The sequence below is a fragment of the Mauremys reevesii genome, linkage group 14 (assembly GCF_016161935.1).
Source record: "Mauremys reevesii isolate NIE-2019 linkage group 14, ASM1616193v1, whole genome shotgun sequence".
Classification (NCBI taxonomy): domain Eukaryota; kingdom Metazoa; phylum Chordata; order Testudines; family Geoemydidae; genus Mauremys; species Mauremys reevesii.
The window spans coordinates 8,785,268-8,812,630 of NC_052636.1; the positions used below are offsets into that span (position 1 = coordinate 8,785,268).

At 51.7% G+C, this 27,363-nt stretch overlaps 1 non-coding gene and 1 pseudogene across 1 annotated transcript; one reads left to right on the forward strand and one right to left on the reverse strand.

The window, feature by feature from the left end:
• The window catches only part of LOC120381691, a 116,432-nt pseudogene that overhangs the window by 10,871 nt on the left and 78,198 nt on the right, over positions 1-27,363 (forward strand).
• TRNAC-GCA lies at positions 3,827-3,898 on the reverse strand. The gene has a single exon. It is a non-coding gene; the product is annotated as a tRNA-Cys (tRNA).

Below are 27,363 nucleotides of genomic sequence, written 5' to 3' on the forward strand. Positions count from 1 at the left end.
TCAATTTATTCATAAATGATCTGGAGAAAGGGGTAAACAGTGAGGTGGCAAAGTTTGCAGATGATACTAAACTACTCAAGATAGTTAAGACTAAAGCAGATTGTGAAGAACTTCAAAAGATCTCACAAAACTAAGTGATTGGGCAACAAAATGGCAAATGAAATTTAATGTGGATAAATGTAAAGTAATGCACATTGGAAAAAATAACCCCAACTATACATACAACATGATGGGGGCTAATTTAGCTACAACGAGTCAGGAAAAAGATCTTGGAGTTATCGTGGATAGTTCTCCGAAGATGTCCACGCAGTGTGCAGAGGCGGTCAAAAAGCAAACAGGATGTTAGGAATCATTAAAAAGGGGATAGAGAATAAGACTGAGAATATATTATTGCCCTTATATAAATCCATGGTACGCCCACATCTCGAATACTGTGTACAGATGTGGTCTCCTCACCTCAAAAAAGATATTCTAGCACTAGAAAAGGTTCAGAAAAGAGCAACTAAAACGATTAGGGGTTTAGAGAAGGTCCCATATGAGGAAAGATTAAAGAGGCTAGGACTCTTCAGTTTGGAAAAGAGAAGACTAAGGGGGGACATGATAGAGGTATATAAAATCATGAGTGATGTTGAGAAAGTGGATAAGGAAAAGTTATTTACTTATTCCTATAATACAAGAACTAGGGGTCACCAAATGAAATTAATAGGCAGCAGGTTTAAAACAAATAAAAGGAAGTTCTTCTTCACGCAGCGCACAGTCAACTTGTGGAACTCCTTACCTGAGGAGGTTGTGAAGGCTAGGACTATAACAATGTTTAAAAGGGGACGGGATAAATTCATGGTGGCTAAGTCCATAAATGGCTATTAGCCAGGATGGGTAAGAATGGTGTCCCTAGCCTCTGTTCGTCAGAGGATGGAGATGGATGGCAGGAGAGAGATCATTTGATCATTGCCTGTTAGGTTCACTCCCTCAGGGGCACCTGGCATTGGCCACTGTTGGTAGACAGATACTGGGCTAGATGGACCTTTGGTCTGACCCGGTACGGCCTTTCTTATGTTCTTATGTTCTTATGTTAACTGTCACCAGATGGATCAGACTGAACAGGTTTCAAACCTCCAGGAGGCTCTTACCTTCTAAACAGGGACGGCTGTTTTCTAATAAAATCACTATAAGGGAAGGAGAAAACTCGAAAGAGGTTCCTCCTGGCGCTCACGTCCGTGAACCCGAATACTCTCTCAGTCCTCAAAGAGAGACCTGGAGAAGGAGACTTGCTGAAACAAAGCCACAGGGATCTCTGAGGTTTCCCTGGCCCCTGGCCCCTGTCCTGCCTGGCTCATGTCAGCATCTCTCTGTGAGGTCACCACCTACCCACCACCTTGGACCAATAGTCTGAGGTCCTGCAAAAGGCCTTTGTGATGTCACTGCCACACCCCTCCCTTGCTGTGCCAATGTCCTGCCCCTGGCCAGGCACTTTGGAGGTTTGAGCTACTCCCTGTGGATCACCCCACTCAAGGAGCGTTCGTTCTAGGCAGCAAGCCGGCTAGACAGGGAAACAGCAGACGCTGCTCCCAATGCTACACTCAGTTTTTCAGAAATTATGGCCAGAAGAGACCATTAGAAAATCTAATCATAGAATCATAGAATATCAGGGTTGGAAGGGACTTCAGGAGGTCATCTACTCCAACCTACTGCTCAAAGCAGGACCAATCCCCAACTAAATCATCCCAGCCAGGGCTTTGTCAAGCCTGACCTTAAAAACCTCTAAGGAAGGAGATTCCACCACCTCCCTAGGTAACCCATTGCAGTGCTTCACCACTCTCTGAATGAAAAAGTTTTTCCTAATATCCAGCCTAAACCTCCCCCACTGCAACTTGAGACCATTGCTCCTTGTTCTGTCATCTTCTACCACTGAGAACAGTCTAGATCCATCCTCTTTGGAACCCCCTGTCAGGTAGTTGAAAGCAGCTATCAAATCCCCTCAGTCTTCTCTTCTGCAGACTAAACAAGCCCAGTTCCTCAGCCTCTCCTCATAAGTCATGTGCTTCAACCCCGTAATCATTTTTGTTGCCCTCTGCTGGACTCTTTCCACTTTTTCCACATCCTTCTTGTAGTGTGGGCCCAAAACTGGACACAGTACTCCAGATGAGGCTTCACCAATGTCTAATAGAGGGAATGATCACATCCTCGATCTGCCGACAATGCCCCTAATTATACAGCCCAAAATGCCATTAGCCTTCTTGGCAACAAGGGCACACTGTTGACTCATATTCAGCTTCTCGACCACTGTAACCTCTTGGTCCTTTTCTGCAGAACTGCTTCCTAGCCATTCGGTCCCTAGTCTGTAGCAGTGAATGGGATTCTTCCGTCCTAAGTGCAGGACTCTGCATTTGTCCTTGTTGAACCTCATCAGGTTTCTTTTGGCCCAGTCCTCTAATTTGTCTAGTTCCCTCTGTATCCTATCCCTACACTCCAGCGTATCTCTCACTCCTCCCAATTTAGTGTCATCTGCAAACTTGCTGAGGGTGCAGTCCACGCCATCCTCCTAATCATTAATGAAGATATTGAACAAAACCGGCCCCAGGACCCACCCTTGGGGCACTCCACTTGAAATTGGCTGCCAACTAGACATGGAGCCGTTGATCACTACCCATTGAGCCCGATGATCTAGCCATGTTTCTATCCACCTTATAGTCCATTCATCCAGCCCATACTTCTTTAACTTGCTGGCAAGAATACTGTGGGAGACTGTATCAAAAGCTTTACTAAAGTCAAGGGATAACACATCCACTGCTTTCCCCTCATCCACAGCCCCAGTTATCTCCTCATAGAAGGCAATTAGGTTAGTCAGGCATGACTTGCCCTTGGTGAATCCATGCTGACTGTTCCTGATCACTTGGCCCTCCTTTAAGTGGTTCAGAATTGATTCCTTGAGGACCTGTTCCATGATTTTTCCAGGGACTGAGGTGAGGCTGACTGACCTGTAGTTCCCCGGATCCTCCTTCTTCCCTTTTTTAAAGATGGGCACTACAGTAGCCTTTTTCCAGTAATCCAGGACCTCCCCCGATCGCCATGAGTTTTCAAAGATAATGGCCAATGGCTCTGCAATCACATCCGCCAACTCCTTTAGCACCCTTGGATGCAGTGCATCCGGCCCCATGAACTTGTGCTCGTCCAGTTTTTCTAAACAGTCCTGAACCACTTCTTTCTCCACAGAGGGCTGGTCACCTTCTCCCCATACTGTGCTGCCCAGTGCAGCAGTCTGGGAGCTGACCTTGTTTATGAAGACAGAGGCAAAAAAAAGCATTGAGTACATTAGTTTTTTCCACATCCTCTGTCCACTAAGTTACCTCCCTCATTCCTTGACTTTCTTCATGTTGCTAACATACCTGAAGAAACCCTTCTTGTTACTCTTAACATCTCTTGCTAGATGGAACTCCAAGTGTGATTTGGCCTTCCTGATTTCACTCCTTCATGCCTGAGCAATATTTTTATACTCCTCCCTGGTCATTTGTCCAGTCTTCCACTTCTTGTAAGCTTCTTTTTTGTGTTTAAGATCAGTAAGGATTTCACTGTTAAGCCAAGCTTGTCGCCTGCCATATTTACTATTCTTTCTACACATGGGGATTTTTTTTCCTGCAACCTCAATAAGGATTCTTTAATCCTTTAGAGGATTGGAACTGATTTCAGTGAAGGCACGTTTGCTAGGTTTTTATGCATTTGCACAGGGAAACATTGAGTGTTTCTATTCATTTCAGGGATCCCTATTCAGTGGAACTCCTGAACATAATGGAAATGACATTATTTTAATTGAAGGAAGAGGTTTGTAAGGGGGCACTTGGATTTGAACCAAGGACCATTTGAACTGCAGTCAAACACTCGACCACTGAGCTATACCCCCATGACTGCTGTGTAGGTAAGTCAGAGATCTTAAAGATTTTGAAGGACAGGCCCTGCCTCAGGGATCTCCTGTTCTGTTCCCAGACCACAGTGCTTTTAAAAATGGGGTTTGATTAAACTTATAGATCCATGTAAACACCACAGCTTGCACACCCACCCCCATAGCTTCCCCCAGTGACATAGCTACCACCTCTCGGGGAGATGGATTAACTACATGGACGGGACAGCTCTCTCCCCTCCGCTTAGAGCATCTTCATTATTTATGAATAGCTGGGAAATAACCTCCTGAATGGACAGTAACCAATTTATCAAATATTGCTGGGTCTGCATTCAATATGGGTACCTGGTCATATTGGCTGGGTCAGTAGGAGCATTGCCGGCAGATCGAGGGAAGTGATTATTCCCTTCTATTCGGCACTGGTGAGGCCCCCCCCCACTACAGAAACAAATTGGAGAGAGTCTAGGGGAGGGCAACAAAAATGATTAGGGGGCAGGGGACTTACGAGGAGAGGCTGAGGGCAGGGCCACCCAGAGGGGGGGCAGGTGGGGCAATTTGCCCCAGGCCCTGCAGGGCCCCCACGAGAATACAGGATTCTAGAGTATTGCAACTTTTTTTTTATGGAAGGGGCCCCCAAAATTGTTTTGCCCCAGGCCCCCTGAATCCTCTGGGCGGCCCTGCCCACTCCACCCCCTTGACTCGTTCGCCTCCCTCTCAGGCCCCACCTGTGTTCTGCCCTCACTCCCATTTGACCACTTCCCACCCCCGCTCTTCCACTGTGGCTGAGGCCTGCTGGTCCACCTTTCGCTCCCTCCTCTCCTCCCTGAAGGCCTCCTGGTGCCTCTCCACCCCCTACCCCACGGCCTGCCTGCTGCCCCCACCTCTCTGCCCCTCCCCTGAGACCCGCCCTGCCCTCCGCCCCCACCTCTCTGCCCCTCCCCTGAGTCCCGCCCTGCCCACTGCCCCCACCACTCTGCCCCTCCCTGAGACCCGCCCTGCCCACCGCCCCACCTCTCTGCCCCTTCCGTGAGACCCTCCCTGCCCACCGCCCCACCTCTCTGCCCCTCCCGTGAGACCCTCCCTGCCCATCGCCCCCACCACTCTGCCCCTCCTGAGACCCGCCCTGCCCCCACCCCACCTCTCTGCCCCTCCCTGAGACCCGCCCTGCCCCCGCCCCCACCTCTCTGCCCTCCCTGAGACCCGCCCTGCCCCCGCCCCCACCTCTCTTCCCCTCCCCTGAGACCTGCCCTGCCCCCGCCCCCATCTCTCTGCCCCCTCCTGAGACCCGCCCTGCCCACCGCCCCACCTCTCTGCCCTCCAGTGACACCCGCCCTGCCCATCGCCCCACCTCTCTGCCCCTCCTGAGACCCACTTGTCCACCTCTTTCCTCGGTCGTCTGTTGTTATTCCTTGAAACACCAAGGATGGAATTAAAAGCTGAGTTTACTCCAGGGTAAGGAAAGAAAGGAGCCACCAACCCCCTGACAAATCTGAGTGCCCCAGAGAAAACCTGCCCCCTGTTATTGCAATCACTGCTGTGCTGGTGATATGGCAGGAAAGGGACTGTCTGAATGATCAAGGCAGGAAATGGGCAACAATCTACAGCAACGTCATTGACCACAAACACACTCTCCTCATGCTCCAGCCAGAAGGGAAATGAGCAGGAATTCTTGCAGTTCAGCCGTGGACACACTTACACAATGGCACAGCAGTGTGTGTGTTGTGGAAGCTGGTCTGAGGAAACAACTGGAATTGATCACTCAGTGAGAACAGAACTAGAGTGCAGTGAGAGACACAGCTTAACCAAGTAGTTGTGGCTGAGTGGTTAAGGCGATGGACTAGAAATCCATTGGGGCCTCCCTGTGTAGGTTTGAATCCTGCCAACTACGGAGAAAGTTGTGGTTCTTTAGTTTCAAAGGAGCTGGGTCTTGTCTCACTCTCAAGCTGTGTCTACACTGTTGGGTAATGCGGCTTTAAAGTGTTTTAATTAATCACCTGTTGCATGTCCACACTATGCCCCTTGTGTCACCAGAGCACATCCACGCTAGAATCTTGGATGGCCACAGAGAGCAGTGCACTGTGGGTAGCTGTGCAACTGGCTGCAGGGTGTTTTGGGAAGGGTTTGCAATGCCTCATGGGCTGGTACAGCATCACATGATGCAGGTTTCTCTATCCCACCGTTCCATGGGCATCTTACTAGATTGCCAGCTGCTTTTCAACTGCAGTGTGCGTGGTGGGATAGAGACTGTGTGTGTGTGGGGAGAGGGAGTGTGTGTGTGGGAAGAGGGAGTGTGTCGGCACACTGTCTCTATGTTCAGACAGCTGCTGCAAGCAACCAGTCCTGAGGCAGGGGGAGGGGGCAGCCCCAACATCAGTCCCCGCTTCCCTCACTGGCTCAGCTCAGCACAGCAGCCTCTGTCACACGCACACACACACTGCTGCTGCTGAGCTCTGTGTCAGGGGTGCTGGAACAGGGGGTTTAGAGGGCCGTGGCCCCACCACTCTTAACTGGCTGTTAGGACAAATGATGGAGTGGGGAAAGGGGGAGTCTTGGGGGGGGGAGAGGAATTCTGTGGGTGTGGCCTCGGGGGGAGAGGCGGTGTGAGTGTGGGTCCTTAGGGAAGGGTTTTCATGGGAGTGCCACAGTTCAGACAATAGTGACCCCCCCACTGTAAGGAAGCTCCCGCCGCCCCTGCTCTGTGTTCGTAGCGCGGGAGAGAGCAGCGTTCCAGGGCAGTGATTTGCTCCCCGGGGCTCCGCCAGGGGGGCTTGGGAGGCTGCAGGGAGCCCTGGGCCCTTTAAATCACCAGCCTGGTGAAGCCGGGCCGGGCTGGCACAGCATACCCGCTCTTGCCAGGACCTCATATCGGAATGTACCAGCTTACGTTCACCTCCGGAAGGTCCTCGCGTGGATCAATAACTGGTTAAAAGCTAGGAAACAAAGGGTAGGAATAAATGGACAGTTTTCAGGATGGAAACAGGTAACTAGTGGTCCTGTACTGGGACTAGTCAACATCTTCATAAACGATCTGCTGAACAGCGAGGTGACAAAATGTGCGGATGATCCAAAACTACAGAGGATAGTTAAGTCCAAAGCAGACTGGGAGGAGCTAAAAAGAGATTTCACAAAACTGGGTGAAAGGGCAACAAAACGGCAGATGAAATTCAATGTTGATCAGTGCAAAGTGATGCACATTGGCAAACATAATACAACTACACATAGAAAACGATGGGATGTAAAATAGCTGTTCCAACTCAAGTGAGAGATCTTGGAGTCACTGTGGATAGTTCTCTGCAAACATCCACTCAATGGGCAATGGCAGGCAAAAAGCGAACAGAATGTTGGGAATCATTAAGAAAGGGATAGAGAATAAGAGAGAAAATCTTATTGCCACTGTATAAATCCATGGTACACCCATATCTTGAATACTGCGTGCAGATATGGTCGCTCCATCTTAAAAAAGATGTATTGGAATTGGAAAAGGTTCAGAAACGGGTATGGAGTGTCTGCCATATGAGGAGAGAATAACAAGACTGGGACTTTTCAGCTGGGAGAAAAGCTGACTAGGGGGAAATATGCTAGAGGGCTATAAAATCATGACTGGTGTGGGGAAAGTAAATAAGGAGTGTTACTTATTCCTTCTCATAACACAAGAACTAGGGGTCACCAAATGAAATTAATAGGCAGCCCATTTAAAACAAACAAAAGGAAGTATTTTTTCACACAACGCACAGTCAACCTGTGGAACTCCTTGCCAGAGGAGGTTGTGAAGGCCAAGACTATAACAGGGTTTTAAAAAAAGAGCTAAATCGCTTCATGGAGGACATGCTCTGAGCCAGGATGGGCAGGGATGGTGTCCCTAGTCTCTGTTGGCCAGGAGCTGGGAATAGGCGACAGGGGATGGATCACTTGGTGATTCCCTGTTCTGTTCATTCCTCTGGGGCACCTGGCTTTGGCCGCTATGGGAAGACAGGATACTGGGCTAGATGGACCCAGTCTGGCCGTCGTATGTCCTTACATCCTTATGCTCCTTTCATAAGATGCCTGGGATTCTGCCTCACAATGTGTCCCTGAGGTCTCAGCCAAAATGCCCAGACAGGCAAACGCTCTGGGCTCCTGAAGCCTTGGCCACCCACCTAGTGCCCTATGGCTCATCCCTGACCCTTGCTGCTGCTCCTTGCTGTAGACTGTGAGAGGAGCGGAGGCAGCGCAGGAGCCTTCGGGGGACACAGATCTGAGGCTTTGGGAGAGACACATTGTCTGAGACATCAGAGCGCTGCAAACCCTGCAGCCACCCCCTCAATCCAGGGCCTGTTCCAGCCCACAGATTACAGCCTGGAAATAGGCGTGTGAGACTAACTCCTGTTCTCCTGACAGGGCCTCCCCTAGACCAAGTGGAGTCCCAGGCAAGACATGTCTTCGGTGCCCCCCCCATATGTTAAAATTTTGAATATCTTATTTTTATTGCATTTGTAGCTCAGCTCATGATTTTGACGCACAATTTCGATGCATGATTTTCTCTGTCATATAAGATGATAAATTTGCAGGCTAGGTTCTGTAAACCTGTATTTATTCATGCCATATATAAGCAAATAAAACAAATGCATTTTCTTTAAGCATATAGAAACTTTTTTATTTTGACAGTAAGTGAAATGTACTAACATCTAGAAATGGAGCACTCACCAGCACAGGGTGGGCCGGTATTAAATAGTGTTACAGTCGGAGACAGACAGCGTTAGGATGTTAACCCCAGGCCCTTTGTTCAAAGGTCGCTTCTCTCGCCTTTCCCCCATGAACTGAAGCACAGCATTAAAGAGATCCAAAGATTGGCCAATGGCATTTCAAAGCTGATCTTAACCCTTTCAGTACCCTTGCAAACTCAGATGCTTCTCACCACAGGCTGGCTGGTGGCTTTTCAGCCAGGCTCTCCCTTTCATCAGCGCTTCAGTTGCTTGGTGTGGGGTGTCTGTAGATGTAGTTGACATAGCGATATAAAGCCTAGCAAATGTCTCTCATTTTATCATGTCCTTTCTTCCCTCATGGCTTTGCCCCCCCCCCCCCCTTCAGAGTCAGGTGAGCATCACTGCGTCTCTCCAAGCAAGTCTGAGCAAAAACCCAGGGGTGTCCTCATGCAGGGTAGTCAATGCAGTGTAGCTCCCTTGCTGGACAATGGCTGTCGATGGTTGTTTGACACCCTGTCCGGGTGTTGGTTATTTTCCTGTTGCCACTAGGGAGCTAATATTTGGCTGACTCCCCCACCTTGCAGCACAGTGACAACCACACTGCACAATTCTCATGACTTCATATGCATGAGTGGTCTACATCTATGGGTAGAGAAGTGACTTTCAGCCGATCATATCCTTTCCCTGATACCTTACAAGTCATGCTCTATATGTAAGATCACGATGATTATGGGGGTTACAGCCGCTCCCCGAAAGGTATAGAATGTCACACTGAGATTCCATGTTCATTTGTTCTGTAACAGCATTACAGAGATCCAATGACTGACCAATGGCATTTCCAAGTGCTAAAATAGCAAGCGGTGTCGGTCTCTCATTGGCCATCAGTGACTGAAGATGTGGTTTAATGAGCCGGAGCTTCAAGGCGAGGGTGGCTCTGTCCACTGCCTTCCATTGCGCTGCTGGGCCCCAAGTCCCTGGTGGCCAATATGTGACGCTGGGAGAAGAGAGTGGGGTGGCAAGTGGCGGCAGGACTTTTGCCACCAGGGTCTAGCTGCCCAACTTCCTCCTGGTACTGCTGGCCCCCCGTCGCCTTCAGGAAACCCAGGAACTAAGGCAGGAATAGGGCGAGGAAGCAAGTAAAGCCGAGCAAGGAAGGCAAAAGTGAATCTTGTCTGCATGGGCCGCTCGCAATGACGTCCTTTTTCTGTGCCACAGCTGACAACAACATCCCAGACAGAAAAGCAGGAGGCCAAAAAGAAACTGAGCAGCTGCTGAAGTAGCTCAGCTGGGAGCGTGCTAGACTAACACGCTCGTCTATCCCCCTTTGTGCACGGGTGGGATGTTTTCTGAAAGTGCAGCAGTGCCTTTAACTGCCACGAGTCCCTCATTTCAGGCTATGCAGCAGGAAAAGACAGCATGGGCTTCTGCACCGAGTTGGCCCCCCTGACCTTTCATTCTTCTCTTGCTCTTTGTCAGCAAGGGGAAGAAAAAGAAGCTCTCCCTCAAGCTGGAGTCACAAGGGCGACATAAGGACGACTTCCTGAGTGCCGGCTCCAGTCCTCTGCTCTGCCAGCTGACCTATTGAAGGACTGTCACCACTTTCTCCAGGTTTGTCCATCGGTCTGTGCCAGGGTGAGCAACAGCCAAGCAGATGGAGTTTCTGTAGTGTAGTGGTTATCGCATTTGCCTAACATGCAAAAGTCCCTGGTTTAAAACCAGGCAGAAACATGCTGGCTTCCTTTGCCAGATCCCCTTGCTGTTCAGGAAGGCCTCCTCCTTCTCCTATTGGCCTGTCCCTGGGATAACTCCAACCCCGCATGACAGAGGGTGCTGACAGCAGTGGAGAAAGCACCTTGGTGTCAGGCTGAGAACCTAGAGGAGTGCGTGTCACCTTTTGGAGGCTTGTGGCTTGGCCTCCTCTGCCCTGGGAGGTTGGCCGGTGGAGGCCAGCTCTTCCTGCTGGCCTCCTCTGCGTGACTTGCCAAAGGAGGAAGTGAGGCAGGAATGGGGCAAAAGAGGAAAGTCGAGCTGAGAAAGGCAGGGCAGAAAGTAAGCACATCATTGCGGCTAAATGGGGTTAGTAGAGCGTCACCATTTGTTCTGCAAAGCCGGGGGAGGTGCGGTTGGCTGCTGGGAGGCAGAACCCTGTGCCTGCCTGTTGGCTTCCCAGGGGTGGCTCCTTGCAGCCCAGGAGAAGCGGGGTTCTGGGGGGAAGGAAAAGCAGCAATCGCGAGGCTGAGTGGGCTCCTTTCTGGCCGACATGGTGGGTCTGGGAGTTGCCTGTAAGCCATAAGTGGACTTGATGGAGTGAAAACCGCTGCTCCATTCTGGCTGATCTGGGGGAGCCATTAATGACTTGAGAGTGGGGGCAGGGCACTGGCTGTGAGCAAAGTCGTCTTCTTCTCTCCTGCCATGGGGAGCCCGGCCTTAAGCCTGCCCAGCATGCACTGCAGCTCGAGCATTAAGCCTTCCTGTGGCATAACCAAACTACGGCCTAGCGTAATAAGATGTAAAGTTTAGATTGTGAATTTATCTTTAATTTCCAGGGTAACTTACTTTGCTCTTTTATGCCTACCACTTATAATCCTTAAAACTCCATCTTTCTGTAGTTAATAAATCTGTTTTATGAAACTGGTGTATTTTGCTTGAAGTTCTTGGGAAATCTTAGCTCCATTACAAGGCTGGTTCATGTACTATTCACAGTGAGGGAGGGGTGGACCCTGCGTAATAAACTCACTATTGTGTCATACAGGAGGCCTGTGATATGCAGGGGGTCAGATTAGATGCTCTAATGGTCTCTTCTGGCCATAAAGTTGACTAATTTCTGAAAAAACGAGTGTAGCATTGGGAGCAGCGTCTGATGTTTTCCTGTCTAGCCGACTTGCTGCCTAGAACGAACGCTCCTTGAGTGGGGTGATCCCCAGGGAGTAGCTCAAACCTGCAAAGTGCCTGGCCAGGGGCAGGACATTGGCACTGCAAGGGAGGGGTGTGGCAGTGACATCACAAAGGCCTTTTGCAGGACCTCAGCCTATTGGTCCAAGGTGGTGGGGAGGTGGTGACCTCACAGAGAGATGCTGACATCAGCCAGGCAGGACCAGGGGCGAGGGGCCAGGGAAACCTCAGAGACCCCTGTGGCTTTGCTGCAGCAAGTCTCCTTCTCCAGGTCTCTCTCTGAGGACTGAGAGAGTATTTGGGTTCACGGACATGAGCGCCAGGAGGAACCTCTTTCGAGTTTTCTCCTTCCCTTGTAGTGATTTTACTAGAAAACAGCCGTCCCTGTTTAGAAGGTAAGAGCCTCCTCGAGGTTTGAAACCTGTTCAGTCTGATCCATCTGGTGACAGTTGAATTCTGGGCATGGAAAACTCAAGCTTAAGGAGGCAGAATTTTATTGCGCATCTGGGATTCTGTCCCTTAGAATCACTGGGGACATTGGGGTTTGTCCTTTTTGTTTAATCTTTTCCTCCATCCATCCCTCCCTCCTTTCTCTTTGTCTTTTGCTTCTTTTGTCCTTTCTCCTGTTCCCCTCCCAAAAGCAGGAGAGAGAGAGAGAGAGAGAGAGGAGGGCTCTGCAGCTCCCACTGTGGGAGGTCCACCCAAAAATGTGGGGCTGAAATAGAGCTCGGCCAGTGATCCCCACCAATGACCTGGGCCATCCTTTGGGATCTCTGGTGAGAACCCTCAGCCTCCTGTCCTCAGTCTCTAGCCTGATTGGCTCAGCAGGGGGTTATTGACAGGGAGGAGACTCAGGTCCTTGTTGTTCTCTTTCAAGACCAAGGAAATAAGTCAGAACCAGTTCTATGTTTGATGAATTTTGCTGCTTCTCTGCATTAATTGTCTCTGAGCAGTTCATGATTCTCTCTAACCTTGCAGTTCTCCTCAAATACTTCCTGAATAATTACTGTCACTGTTGTTGGTCTGGAGCTCATCTGAGAGCACTTTATTCAGGTCATTCAGTGTCTGAAATTCAAGATCCAAGGGTTGGTTTGAAAATCAGGGCTCTTGGGTCCTATTCCCAACTCTGCCACTGACTGGCTGTGTGACCTCAGACAACTCAATTCTCCTTTCTCAGCCTCAGCTTCTCCCTTTTTCAAGTAGGGATAATACTGATCCGCTCCTACCTACTTCACAGTGCATGGAGGCAGGGTCGGCTCTAGGTTTTTTGCCGCCCTAAGCAAAAAAAAATTTTGGCTGCCCCCATCCCAGCCCTGGGCTCCCATCACACCCTCCTGCTGCCCGAGCCCTGGGCTCCCCAACCTGCACCCGCTGCAGCTCTGGGCCTCCCACACCTGCATCCCCTGCCACCCCACCCTGGGCTCTTCCCCAACCCACACCCCTGCCATTCCAGTCCTGGGCTCCCCACATCCTGTGCTGCCCCAGATCTGGGCTCTCCTTCCCCACCAATGCTCCCGAACCCACACACCCCCTGCCACCCCAGGCCTGGGTGCTCCCCCCCACCTGCACCCTCCTTCCACCCCAGCCCTGGGTCACTGGTAACTCGCTCCCAGGATGGGTCATTCAGCAGGAATTTTGGATGTGCACAGAACACAGACAGGATTGGTTCTCATATGGTTACAGAACTGCAGTAAAATGGAACAATTTTCAACTTGTGTGATTGGAGGATACCTGGATGCATATTATAAGACTGTCCTCCATAAATGACGAAAAGTTGAGGTGCCTTTATTATTCTTCATTTCTATAGGGAATTTGCCAGTGCAATATCGGTGTCTTCCTTTCAAACAAAACTAGAAAAAATGGCAATGGCTGTTGAAAATAACAATTCCAGTCCTAATAACCCCTGGGAAGCATTTCTTGCTCAATTTTATCCTACTTTTTCTACAGCAAATGACAGTGGATCAGCGTATTTGATTTGGGAGAAATGAAGTAACAGCTGCCCAAATTGAGCTCGAGCGCTCCTGAATTTTGAGGTGTTCAGATCCGGAAGGCAGGTGTTAGAGTCTCTTTCTGAACATTAGCTAAATCTGGAAAGGAAAAGTCAATTTCTGCTTCCATGACTCAGAAGCGGAAATCCTCCTACGTGCCTGGTGCTGTATCTAGATGTAAGTGGGGGAATGGTCCTGCTATTGTGGGGAACTTTCCTGGCTTCTGCACTACCCCGGAGAAGTGGGCTGGCAAAAGGATCTGAGTCCTCACTCCCACTTCCTTTACCCAGAGGCCTCCCTGCCCTTGAGGACTCCCCTTCCACTTGTTAGCCAAAAGGGCCCGATTCTCCCTGGAGCTTACCCAATTACACCAAGGAAGCACGGAAACAGGTAGACGAGTACCATTAGCTTTATTGATCGATCAGCTGAGCGGGTGTTCTCGTCCCGGCTAATGCCCGAGAGAGACACACCTTACATGGCCGGATGGGCTTACTTTTATACCCCGAAACAAACAACTTTGTTGACGTCTTATTTGCGTTACTTGGCTGACCCTATAGGTCCTGTAAATGTATCTATAGGGAATATTGAAGTACATAGAATACATATATCAATCAAAAAGGAACAAGATATGCATAACTGTCACGGATACATCCATCATGATAACAGTGCAGCTGCACGGATACATTTATCATTGTAATTATCATTGTAAGGAAGACATAAGATATCCCCTTTTAACCCCTTATACTATCATACTAACTACTCTTGGCTTCATGCATGAGAAGATGACCCATTAAGCTAACTGCTTTTGGCCATAAGCAGAAAAAGACAGCTGCACATATGTTACGCCAAGCGTGGGCCTTGCTGATAAGCATGGACTAATACAAACCAAGCATTAAGCTGATAATAGCTGACACAGGCTTTTCTCTCTGCTTGCATCTCAAGGCCTTGATTTTACTTATGCTAAGGGCCTTGAGTCTACTCATGCTAAGGGCCTAGTCTTGCTAACAGGCTTGCATTGGCCTATTTTTCTAACAGCTTTCCCCTTAAAGCATTTTAAGAGCTTAAACTTCCCACTCCTCTGCTTCCTTTGGCCGATCCTCTGGCCGATATAAGGTCATTATTTGCTGATAGGTAACGTGGGTAGCCAGTCGTCGAACTATAGCGACCAAGCAGGGGGTGAAGCAAGCGAAGGTTATAAGGGTAACTATAACAAGCATAAAAAGCAAAAAGCCTTTACGAAACCATCCCATTTGTGGCAACCAGGATGTGAACCAGTTCAGGTCCCACCCACCCCAGGTTTGGACTGGGACGTGGGCGAGTTTTCTCATTTCTTTGGTCAACTGTTTCACTGTTTGCCCATTGTCATCTATTTGCAGGCAGCAATTAGACTCATTAAGTTTTGCACAGAGCCCGCCTTCCTCCGCCAGCAAGTAATCAAGAGCTAGATGATGTTGGAGGATGGCATTTCGCATTTGGGTTGACTGATCTGCCAGCAGATCTAACGCTGCAGCTGTCTGGTTGGTTAATATTTCCAAGATAGCTTGCAGCCTGATAATGCGGTTCAGATTGTAAATGGGTTCCCTAGCTCCCGTGACAAGCTCGGTGGGATTCCAGGTGGCAGGCCCATAATGTTTGATGATCCGCTCTGGGGCCACTCCTGAGCTCCCCAGGCCTGGGAACTTCCGGCAGTTAAAGTGGAGTCCACAAACCGCTTTTCCCTAACGAGATCATCATACACTCTAATTCCTAGTGTGTTTCCCGGTTTTGGGGCAGGAGAAAGAACAATGGCCGAATATACCCCACATAACATATCCCCGACCAATTTGGTGGAAGTCTGCGATAGGCATAAGAGCCACAGATCCAATAATGGCCCTTTAGGGCCCAAGTCCCATTAGCAAAAGGGCCATCCCAGGTATCGGGTCCAAGGGTCGTTCATAGTATATGTGGTTGCCTGTTCCTAGGGTCCTCCGAATGGCCCTCCCATCACGGAGGACGGTACCCCATCAGCAGCACAGTATTCACATTTCCATGCTCCAGCTCCTGCTTTCCACACACACTTACAACCTGACCTGGGCCTGTCGGTATTAGACCAAAAGTGTCTGAAGTGAGTTACCCGAGTTCCATTAGAGTGCTGCCATGCCCACTGATACCACCGGATCACATGCTTTTTACTAGTGGTGTTATCGCGTTGTCAGGCTAGAATGAGGGATTCAAAGAACCCATCTAGTCCCACTGCCTTACAACCTCACCGGTATGGTGTTGGAAGGAACATCTGACCCAGCTACTATTGGTTAATTTCACATGGGTATGGTTCCATCGCCTCGATATTTAGAGCAATCATAGGTGTGACAGCCAGGATGATGGTAGCAATCATATCCCCGGGATAGGGTCCAACTACATTTACTTTCCCCACATACCGCCCCCACGCCGGGTGCGACAAGGCAAAAGATTCCCATGCCAGCGGAATAGAGCCGCCAAGGGCTACTATCTGTGGACCATTGCTCCGTGCCATTATGCACGATGCTGAGATTACTCAGCAAGTACTTGGGCTGCACTGGCTGGGCTACCCAGGCCATTCATCCAATTCCCTGGGCCACCGCACACCCAGCAGTTAGTGAGGTTAAAGGAACTTGCAATTATCTCTCCTAACTGCAGAAACCTGTTTTCCCAACCATAAGAGCAAGCAAGGAAACAAAACAGAAACAGGAGGAACAACTTCATTGTTGCCTTCTTTTAAAGAGTCCCTTTAAGCCCTCCAGTCCGTGATACTCCCAGTTAGAGTCTTCACCTGTGCCACCCCGGGCGTCCGGAGCCGGGGGGAGCAGAGGGCTGTCGTCCTCCTCGGTTGATTCGTCCTCTGGATCCGAGCCAACAAAGCGTTTAACTCGCGTGCAGTGCGTCCATTTGTCGCTTCCAAGAACCTTGACGGCAGCTTGGCTGATGAGCGAAACAGTATGTGGGCCTTCCCACCGTGCTGTGAGAGGATCACGCTTCCACTTCTTGATAAAGACCCGGTCACCGATCTGGAACGAATGCACGGGTCGATCCAAGGGAAGGGCCTGGAAGGGTGCTGCGTACCGGTGTAGCTGAAACAAGACAGATTGCAGCGCAGAGACCTGTTTCCACAAAGAGTCATTCCCTACCTCCCAGCTTACATTTTCCCGGAACCCGGGATGAGTACTCGGGAGGGAACCTGAAACCAACTCAAAGGGTGAGAGTCTCAGACCCTTACGGGGGGCCCTTCGAATGCGAGTAAGCGCAAGCGGCAAGGCATCAGGCCACTTTAAACCAGACTCTATACAGAGCTTTGTTAAAGTATCTTTGAGAGTCCTATTCATTCTTTCTACCTGGCCTGAGCTTTGTGGCCTCCAAGGAGTATGCAGCTTCCACTGGATACCAAGGGCCTGCGCTACCTGTTGGACCACTTGGGAGATGAAGTGACTTCCCCGATCTGACTCAATTACTTCAGGGAGGTGGTATCTGGGAAGTATTTCATGTAGCAGGGCCTTAGTAACTGCCCGAGCCTGACAGTGTCGGGTAGGGAAACACTCCACCCACCCGGTAAGCTGATCAACAAAAACAAGCAAGTATTTGTAGCCTCGGCAAGGGGGTACTTCAGCAAAATCCACTTGCCACCTTTGAAAGGGGTAGGCAGCCCAGGGTCGGCCTCCCAGTGGAACGGGGGGGCCAGATCCCTTCTGGTTAGTGCGCTGACAAACAGAGCAATTACTGACAATTCTCTGGGCTTCTGTATGCATACCCACTGCTCTAAGGGATCGGGCAGCCAAATCAACCATCGCCCCCGATCCTAAATGTCCCTCTTTATGCAGGGATTGAAGAATCTCCTGGAGCACCGGACGGGGAACGAATACTTCTCCCCCGGGTAGTTTCCACCACCCAGAGGGGGTTTGCTGGGCCCCTGCAGCTTGGGCGCAGGACACCTCCTCTGTCGTGTAACGGGGGACAGGAGTTTCGGCCTCAGTGTCCTGAACTAAAAGAAGCCACACAGTTCCCCTGCGTGCTGCCTCCTTCGCAGCCAGATCAGCCAAACGATTATACTTGCGCTGCTCTGCATCCGGAGCTTTCCCATGTGCACGGACATGGATGACAGCAACCCGCAAGGGAAGCATTAAGGCTTCAAGCAACAATTTGATAAGGGTCCCATGGGCAATTCTTTGGCCCGAGGCTGTAATGAAACCCCTTTCTTTCCACAAGGTCCCATGAGCATGTACTACCATGTACGCATAGCAACTGTCAGTGTATAGATTTATGGTCTTCCCAGCCCCCAAGCGAAGAGCTTCGATGAGAGCAATTAGTTCTGCTGCTTGAGCGGATAGAGAGGAGCTGAGTTTAAAGGGATACACCACCTCTGTGCTTTTAATTATCACAGCAGCCCCTGTGTACCGCTTCCCATCTAGTACATAACTAGAACCATCGACATATGCCTCAAGATCAGGGTTGGGCCAGGGCAAATCTGAAAGATCGGGACGGGTTTAGTCTCTTGCTGCAGGACTTCGACACAGTCATGGGTCAGATCAACAGCACCACTGGGAACCTGAGGGTCAGGCAGTAAGGTAGCTGGGTTGAGAGAACTGACTGTTTTAAAGGTGAGGTTTGGGGCTAGTAAAAGTCCCACCTCATACTTAGTATGCCGACTGGGGTTCAGATGTCTATCCCCCGCCCCTGTTCCTAGTATCTGGGTACTCCGTGAGGCACCACAACCTCAGTGTCCCCACCAAGGGTTAACTTCTCGGCTTCCTGTACGAGGAGAGCAGTTGCAGCAACAGCCCGCAAGCAGGCTGGCCATCCCCTGGCAACGGGATCTAAGACTCTGGAATAATAGCCGATGGGTCTCCAGGTCGGTCCTGACTTTTGACAGAGGACCCCAGACGCTACCCGGCTCTTTCGTGGACATACAAAGTAAATGGTTTCCGTGGATCTGGGAGAGCCAGAGCAGGAGGCTGAATTAAAGCTCTTTTAAGCTCTTGAAATGCTTTCTCTTTGTCCTTAGTCCACTTCCAATGCAGCAGACCTTCTTTAGTTAGGGCTTCATATAGGGTCTGGCTTTTCCCATAGTCAGGGATCCAGAGTCGGCAAAAGCCGGTCAGTCCCAGGAAAGCTCTCAATTCTCTGGGGTTCTGGGGCTGAGGGCTGTCGAGTATAGCCTGGATTCTATCGTTACTTAAACTTCGACTCTGACTAAGGCGGTACCCTAGGAAAGTGACCTGCTGTTTAACCAGTTGTGCTTTTTCCTTAGAGGCTTTGTATCCCTGTGCCCCAGGAAGTTAAGGAGTTCTACAGTTTGTTCCTTACAAGTCTGCTCTGTCTCAGTGCTTAAAAGTAAATCATCGCAGTACTGGACTACGTTGCACGCAGGGTGTCGAGCTAGGAAGGAGCAAGGTCCTCCGTAGCTGACTCCCAAAAATTTCCGTGCACAAGTAAGCCCCTGCGGAACAACAGTCCAGAGGTATTGGGCTTTGTAATGGGTGTCGGGATCCTCCCACTCAAAGGCAAACAGCTTTTGAGATTCTTGATCAAGGGGAATGGAAAAGAAGGCGTCTTTTAAATCTATTACTGAGAACCAACCATGGCTTTTGGGTATCTGTCCTAGAATCGTGTGGGGGTTTGGGACAACAGGATAAGGCGCCTCTATTAGCTTATTGACCTGCCTTAGATCCTGCACGAGCCGGTATTGTCCGTTAGGCTTAGGCACTCCCATTATCGGGTGTTATACGGGACGTGCCCTCCTTAGCCACCCACATTGTACAAACTTTTGGATCAGAGGTTTTAACCCGATTTGAGTGGCTAACTTAAGGATACTGTCGGATGCGGACGGGCAACTCCTTCCTTAAGGGTGATGTGTACCGGCGAGGCATTTTTGGCACGGGCATGACTTCCCTCCTCAGCCCAAACTCTGGCATTGACGCCTGGCAGGGAAGCCTCGTCAACCCCGTGGTGTGCCAGGGCAGGTTTTACAGCAACGTTAAGTAGGGCCATCTGATAGTTGGAAGCTTGTTGTTTTGGGAGCCTAACCTCCATAGCCCCATTAGTGAACGAGATCTCCGCCTGTAATTTAGTGAGGAGGTCTCGCCCTAGCAGCGCAATGGGGCAGGAAGGGCTGCAAACAAATTGATGGGATACTTGGCGGTCCCCTACTTTCACTAAGAGGGGGAGGGTTTTCTTTAGTGTAATGTGCTGCCCTCTATTCCTTGGACCGTGACACACCCTTGGGCTCTGGCTCAGTGCCGTGTCGAGGGGTAGTAAACTAAGAGTAGCCCTGTATCAATAAGGGCTGTAATCGGGCGGCCCTCTACCTTAATTTTTACCGTGGGATCCAGACTGGCGGGTTGTGCTGCCAGGAGGGGCCGTTGGGTCCCCCGGCCTCCCTATAGGGTAGCCCCTTCCCCCGTGCCACCATAGAAAACAGGCACGGGTGAAGTCCCATCCTTGTGTCCCTCTCCTCTAACCTGTCGGCGGGGGCATTCATTTCTCCAGTGTCCCTCTTCCTTACAATAGGCACACTGATTCCGACCCAACCGGGAGCCCTTTCCCCTGCCAATTGAGCCTGAGCGTCCTCTTCCCTTGCCCCCCTTTTCCTCTCTTCCTTCTCTCAGGGCCATAGCCAGTACGCGAGCCCCTTTCCTCTGCTCCTTGTCATCCCTGCGGTCATAAACCTTCACTGCAATCCCCAGGAGCTCTTCTATATTCTTGCCTGCAGCTCCATCTAGCTTCTGTAATTTCCTTCTGATATCCTCATAGGACTGTCCAATGAAAAGGGGGATTAATACCTGCTTTCCATTGGCAGTCTCTGGATCGAGGTCAGTATACCTTTTACAGGTATCGCATGCGCTCATAAAAGCGGCTGGATTTTCATTTTTCTCTTGTCTCACATTATACAATTTAGCCCAATTTGTGGTTTTCCGAATACAGCGTTTCATCCCCTGTACCACTGCCGTGGCATAGTCCTGGTGTTTTGTTATATCTGGAGCCTCTGTATGTCCCCAGTTGGGTGGTGCAGTAGGGAGCCGTCTAGCTAAATCCTCTTCCCGCACCCCCGATTCTCGTAAACACTTACGGGCTTGGGAGAAAACTAAGCGCCTCCTCTGCAGTAAGAAGGGTATCTAGGGCAACCTCATATCCCCAGGTGGGCTTATGGGCTGTAACCAAGGTCTCAAAACGGCAGTCAGCGGGCAGGGTCTTCCGTAAACGGGGGATTCTGGTGTTTCCAGTTATACAGATCGCTGGTGGTGAAGGGGACATATACCATAGTCAGGACACCAGTACCCCCAGCACCGCCAGGAAGCATAGTCTCCCGTAAGGGGCCCTCAAACACTGGGGTAGTTTCCTCTGGGGCATTCTTGTAAGAGACGACAAGCGTGGAGCTCCCTGCCCCCTGCACCTTGAGGCCTGTCCTAGGATTCTGTTTAACTCGGTCTGCTACTGAGTCACCCTTATCAGAGTGCTCTGAAACAGACGGCTCATCCCCAGCTCTATGGCCGAGTCTATCCCTGCAGCCTCCTGTGTGTCAGGCAAGGGTTTTGCCACTACGGCCGGGCTTCCGCCTTCGGGAGGGGAAGCGGGAGCTGGAGCCTGTGGAGCTGCTGCAGCTGCCAAGACCGGGAGACCAGGATATACGGGAGGAGGAAGCAGTAGGTCAGGGGCAGAAGGAAGCACAGCAGGCGGACGGGGGGTATCATAAGGGGGACAGGGCTTTTTAACAGGGGCGCGGGCTAATAAGGCTCTGATAGCTTGTGCTCTGCATTCCCGTAGCCACGGGGGGGGATTGGCCACGAGATCCTGCCAGATATCTATATAGGGTATTGATCCCAATGCCCATCCCGAGTGACAACGTTATGTGTAGCCTGCACTGTTTCCAGTTTGAGTGTTCCCCTGGGCCACCCCACCCCAAACGTTGGCCATTCTAAGGTACAGAATTTTTCCAGATTATCCTTACACAGTACCATTCCATAATCTGCTTGGCGTCTAAACTCTGGCCAATTTTCTAACATACATCCTAGGGGTGTCCGGGTAGACATGCTTTGTCCGGACCCCATTACACCTAGATATCAGCCTGGTCACGGGTTCGCCAACTCCCTTGCTTTCAAGATATTCCGGTCCTGGGGAAATTCTCATGGAAGTCTTGGGGCGGCTAGAATTGGCTTAAGTCCTAGACCAGGCTAGTGCAACCGCGGTTTCCAAGTTGTCAGTACAATGTAAAACACAAGCAGTACTATCGCAAACAAACACAAGAGGGTAGTATTTACATTCCAATACTCATTCAGCACGGTCCATGAATCAGTGGAGTTAGTAAAGTTATACATTTGCCGTGCCTGAACCCAGGTACCTTATCAGAAAACTTTTACCCACACACCTTCCTATCTGTGGGTTCCTTTACCATTAGGGGCCCAATGTCCCAACCCTCACTCTTCGGGGGCGTTAATCCTCAAACCCAAGAGGTAAACGCACTTACCGCGCCCGGAGTGGCCGCGTCCGGCAGGTGGACTCCCCTCTTCTGGTACTGTCTTGCTTCCGTGTCGGCTGGAGTTCTCTATAGAGGGGGCGTAGCCGTCCCGGTCGATTGTGGCGACCCGGAGCTCGAGCAAACCAATAGCTCGAGGTGGCCACTCTCCTGAGCCGTCCTCGGCCGCCGGTCAACGCCCCCAACAGGGAGAGAAGTCCCGGCGTGGAGTCGCCAATTTGTTAGCCAAAAGGGCCCGATTCTCCCTGGAGCTTACCCAATTACGCCAAGGAAGCACGGAAACAGGTAGACGAGTACCATTAGCTTTATTGATCGATCAGCTGAGCGGGTGTTCTCGTCCCGGCTAATGCCCGAGAGAGACACACCTTACATGGCCGGATGGGCTTACTTTTATACCCCGAAACAAACAACTTTGTTGACGTCTTATTTGCGTTACTTGGCTGACCCTATAGGTCCTGTAAATGTATCTATAGGGAATATTGAAGTACATAGAATACATATATCAATCAAAAAGGAACAAGATATGCATAACTGTCACGGATACATCCATCATGATAACAGTGCAGCTGCACGGATACATTTATCATTGTAATTATCATTGTAAGGAAGACATAAGATATCCCCTTTTAACCCCTTATACTATCATACTAACTACTCTTGGCTTCATGCATGAGAAGATGACCCATTAAGCTAACTGCTTTTGGCCATAAGCAGAAAAAGACAGCTGCACATATGTTACGCCAAGCGTGGGCCTTGCTGATAAGCATGGACTAATACAAACCAAGCATTAAGCTGATAATAGCTGACACAGGCTTTTCTCTCTGCTTGCATCTCAAGGCCTTGATTTTACTTATGCTAAGGGCCTTGAGTCTACTCATGCTAAGGGCCTAGTCTTGCTAACAGGCTTGCATTGGCCTATTTTTCTAACAGACTCTCCTGTCTGGCAGAGTCCTCGTAACCCCAACAAGGCTGGGCCCAGGATTCCTGGGGGGCTGAACCCCCCAACCCTGCTGTGGTCACCCAGGACAGGGGCTAGGGTGTCCCTCTCTTTGCACTGCGCAACTCCTTGACCCACTGATCACATCATACAATTTAAAGCAAATACAAGTTATTTAATTAACAATAAAATTTAAAAAATAAGAAAAAATGGGAAAGGTTAAAGGAAAACACATCACCCCGCTCTGAGGCAGGGACCATCACAAAAAGTGTCTCTGGACATCAGGGCACTTCACAGTCTGTTCCTTGTAGGTCCCAGGCCGCCTCCTCAGGCCCTGGCTGTGCTGCAGGGATGCTGCAGGTTGGACACTTGCTCTGGCGGTGGCCACACACTCTCAGGCTCTGGGTGGCAGGACCCTTCTCCCCAGCATCACCCCTGCCCTGTCAGGGTTACGATCCCCCTCCAAGTCTGGCCTGCAGGGCCTCTTGGCTGAGGCGTCTCCCTGTGCTGGGCCCACTGCCCAGGGTCCCCCTCGCTCTCCCCAGCTACTCACCGCACCCAGCTCCGGACTGCTCCAGCTCCGCTCTGCCTCAGCACGGCTGCTGCTGCTGCTCTGCCTTCAGCTCCCTGGGCTGCTTGTCTGGCCTCTCTGGCTCCAGTTGTTACAGCTCTGCTCCCACGGCAGGGCTGCTCTCTCTGGGCTGTGCTCTGGCTTTGGGGCTGCAGCTCTGCTACCATCAGCTCAGCTTGGGTCCCCTGCTCTCTCCTTAGCTCGGCCCCACTCCATGTGACTCAGACAATTCCAGCTCACAGGAGGACGGGACCCCTGGCCTCCTGACTCCTTGAATAGCCTGCCCGCCCTGTCAATCAGGCTGACCTGGAGCATTGGCCTCTCCACATTGTTCCTGGGGACTGTCAGTCTCAGGCTCCTGATTTCCCATCGACCCCTCCCTTTTTAGTGCTGGGAGCTAGCAACCAAACACCCCACTGAATGTTAGTAAGGGGGCAACAGTCCCCTTACATAAAGCATCTAAATCCCTGGGCACAGCTCGCCAGGGCACAGCTTGGGAGCTGCACTGGGAATCCATCCTGCAGGAAATCCCTTCCCTCTGCTAGCTTGTGTTTTGTTACAGCCCTGGAGATAATCCCGCTGCCTGCACGTGTTCCGCAGAGAACAGAGGAGCAAATTCTCTCCCTGTTCCCCTTCCACAGCCATTAAAGGAAGGAATAAACCCCCAGCAGCGCCCTGCCCCACGGAGTCCCCCCTGTAAGGAGAGAGATGTGCAGTGACTAGGGCTCCAGCTCAGCATCACCAGGGTTATATAACGTTTGGTGATGCCCAGAACTGGTCCAAGTCCTGCCCGTCCTTCCTCGCCCCCCCTCAAAGCGCTGGGGGGGAGTTTGGGTACATGAGGTGCAGGCTCTGGGATGGGCAGGGGGTTGGGGTGCAGGGGAGGCAGGGGGTGGACCCTGGGAGGGAGTTTGGATGTGGGCTCTGGGCTGGGGCAGGGAGTTGGGGGGCAGTGGTGGGCTCTGGGAGGGAGTTTGGGTGTGGGCGGGGTGTGGGATCTGGGCTGTGGCAGAGGGTAGGGGTGTGGCACCTTGTAACGAGGTGGTACTCACCCCTGCCGCGCCTCCTGCTGGTTGGTCCCGGAATGTCCCTCGGTCCAGCCCTGGAGCGCCCTCAGCAGGCTGGTGACCCACCTGTTCTCTGGCCCCGGCGTCCCTCCCTGGACCCGGTGCCCGCTATCTATACTTGGGTCTCCCCCTCCCAGGGGAACCCCACGCTACTATCCCCGCCTTGCCTCAGTAGTGGCTACTGACAGTCATGGTCTAGCCCCACACCCTGGGGCAGACTGCAGTATCAGCCCACTCATCACAGGCAAAGGGGGTTTGGACCTGCTGCTTCGTCCTACCCCTGGGCTGCCCTCTGCAACCCCCAATACCTATGGCCCTTTGCTAGGCCGCAGCCTGGGGCTTTCCAGGCTGGAGCTTCCCCAGCTCCTCAGCCTGTCCCCCAGCCCTGCTTCACACAGGTATCTAGTCTCAGCTTCTAAGCAGCCAGGCCCATCCCTCTCTGAAGCAGAGAGAGACTCTGTCTGGGCTCTGGCTTCCCTGCTTCTTATAAGCCCCAGGGCTTCAGTTTGGGGCGTGGCCTCCAGCTGCAGCCACTTTCCTAGTCAGCTCAGCCAAAAGCCCCTTCCCAGGGCTGTTTTAAAGCCCCACCAGGCGGGAGCGGATAGCCACTCTGCTACACACCTATCTTGGGCAGCTCCCAAAAGTGACCCACACCCCCATCTGGCAGCAACTCCTACATGGAGGAGGCCCAGGGGGCGTGGGTCTCCTGACACCACTGCCCGCTGGCACCACCCCTGCAGCTCCCATTGCCGCAGTTCCAATGGCAGAGTTGGCACTTGGGGTGGGGGCAGCGTGCGAGAGACACACCCCACGGGGGCTGCAGGGATGTGCCAGATGCTTCTGGGAGTGGTGCGTGCGGAGCGAGGGTGGGCAGGAATCCACTTTAGTCCCGCTGTGCTGCCGGTAGTGGTGGCAGGAGCCCCCAGGCCCTTTCAAATCGCCCGGGGCCAGCTGCTCAGGCTTTCTGACTTTCTGATGGGGAAGCAAAGGGAAGGCACATGTGCCCCTCATGAGCAGTTCTGGGGAGTCTTTTTGGGGCTCCTGAAGCAGGCAGCAGAGAGGTGCAGCCCCACCACCAAGTCTGTTTCACTGGAGGAGAGTGGGGGCTGCAGGGTGATCTCCCACCTCTGTGCATCCAGCAGCCTGTGCTCACCACTGCAATGCTGGAGCCTCCACATTTATTTATTGACTAATAAAATTTGCAGAATTTTAAAATATTGTGCACAGAATTTTTTTGGTGCAGAATCTCCTCAGGAGTGAGACTGACTCAGGGAACCTCCTTGGATTGTCACTGCTTGGTGAACCACTCAGCCACCACACCAATGCACAGAGAGTGCCAAGCCCCACTGCTATGTGGGGCTGGGGGCTGGGGTCGGGTCATACACATTCAGACTGTGCGCTCCCCCCGCTACAAACCGCTGCTGATTTCCCAGTTAGGACATTAGCCGTTACTGACAAGGTTTGTCTGTGTTGTTTTTTTTTATCTCATTGTTAAGTGTGAGAAGTATAAACTGTTCAATAGGTTCCATTAGTTGGTTAATAAGATGTTTATGAGGTAAATCACTGGCTTTAAAATAAGATCCAATCTGGAGCATATGAACTATTGACCCCTGGACTCCATCTCTGAGAGGGGACTTGTTTACCATCAGGACACAGGCTCAAACCAGTCCAAACCGGTTTTTCCCTCCCAAACCAGCCCTCAGCGTTCCATCTCCTCAGCACTTTTCCCGCCACAGAAGTGATATAAGGACGTGCTCAGCGCCTGCGGGGCCGTCCCCAGCGACGGCCCCTCCACGGTCGGGTCTTCCCAGCGCTCCCGAGCCGGAGAGTGACGAGCCCCCTGGGTCCCGCCGTGAGACTGAGGAACAGGAGGCCTGTCGCCCCCATTCCTGCCGTCCTGCATCCCTGGTGTCCAGCCTCCCACGGAGCCCCCCGGGGAGTGAGAGACCCCGGGGGGGGGCACTGGGGCTGGGCAGGAAAGTGACTCTGCCCCAGGGAACCTGGGAGAAGCCTCAGAGCTGCCTCAGCCCCAGTGGGATTTGGGGGGCAGAGACTGGGGCCTGGCGGGGGGGATCCCCTGTGATGTGGGGGGAGATGGGGGTGTCAGGCAGGGAGGAGAAGCCGGAGTTGGGTGGGGAAGGTCAGTGGGACGCTGGGGTTGAACTGTCTCTGGGCAGCCAGGAAATTCCCGGGAGTGGCGGGCGGGCGAAGGGGGAGGGGGTTAATTGATCCTGTCCCTGTTTGTGCCACTTGCCTCTCGCCCCGTTACAAATTCTCTCTAGTTCTGCCCCTTTTCTCGCTCAGTGTCTCACACGGGCTATAAAATCTGGGGCGATTCCCCATCCTCCAATGATCAGCTCTCCGTCCCCCGATTTCCCCTTCTCCCCATGAGTCTCAAACGTCAGTTTAAAATCTTCTCTAGTGAGGGGCATTTTCCCACCCATTTTATCTGCAGCGATTTGTCCTTGTGTAGGTGGGAAATTGTTGCCCTGAGTCATTCCCCAGCACATGGCTGCCCCTGGAGTGGGGGTGGGATGGCTCAGTGGTTGGAGCACTGGCCTGCTAAACCCAGGGCTGGGAGCTGACTCCTTGCGGGGGCCATTTGGGGATTTAGTGGGGGATTGGTCCTGCTTTGAGCAGGGGGTTGGACTAGACACCTCCTGAGGTCCCTTCCAGCCCTGATCTTCTAGGAGATGCCTGTTCTCTGCCAGGGCAGGGAAGGGAGGCGCACGTGTCCCCCATGGGGACTGCCCAGACCCCCGTTTCCCAATCCCAGTTGTTGCCCCCTAACTACCAACACAGTTGCCCCCAACCATCAGTTGCCAGTCACCTGCCCGTCCCCCACTGCTGCC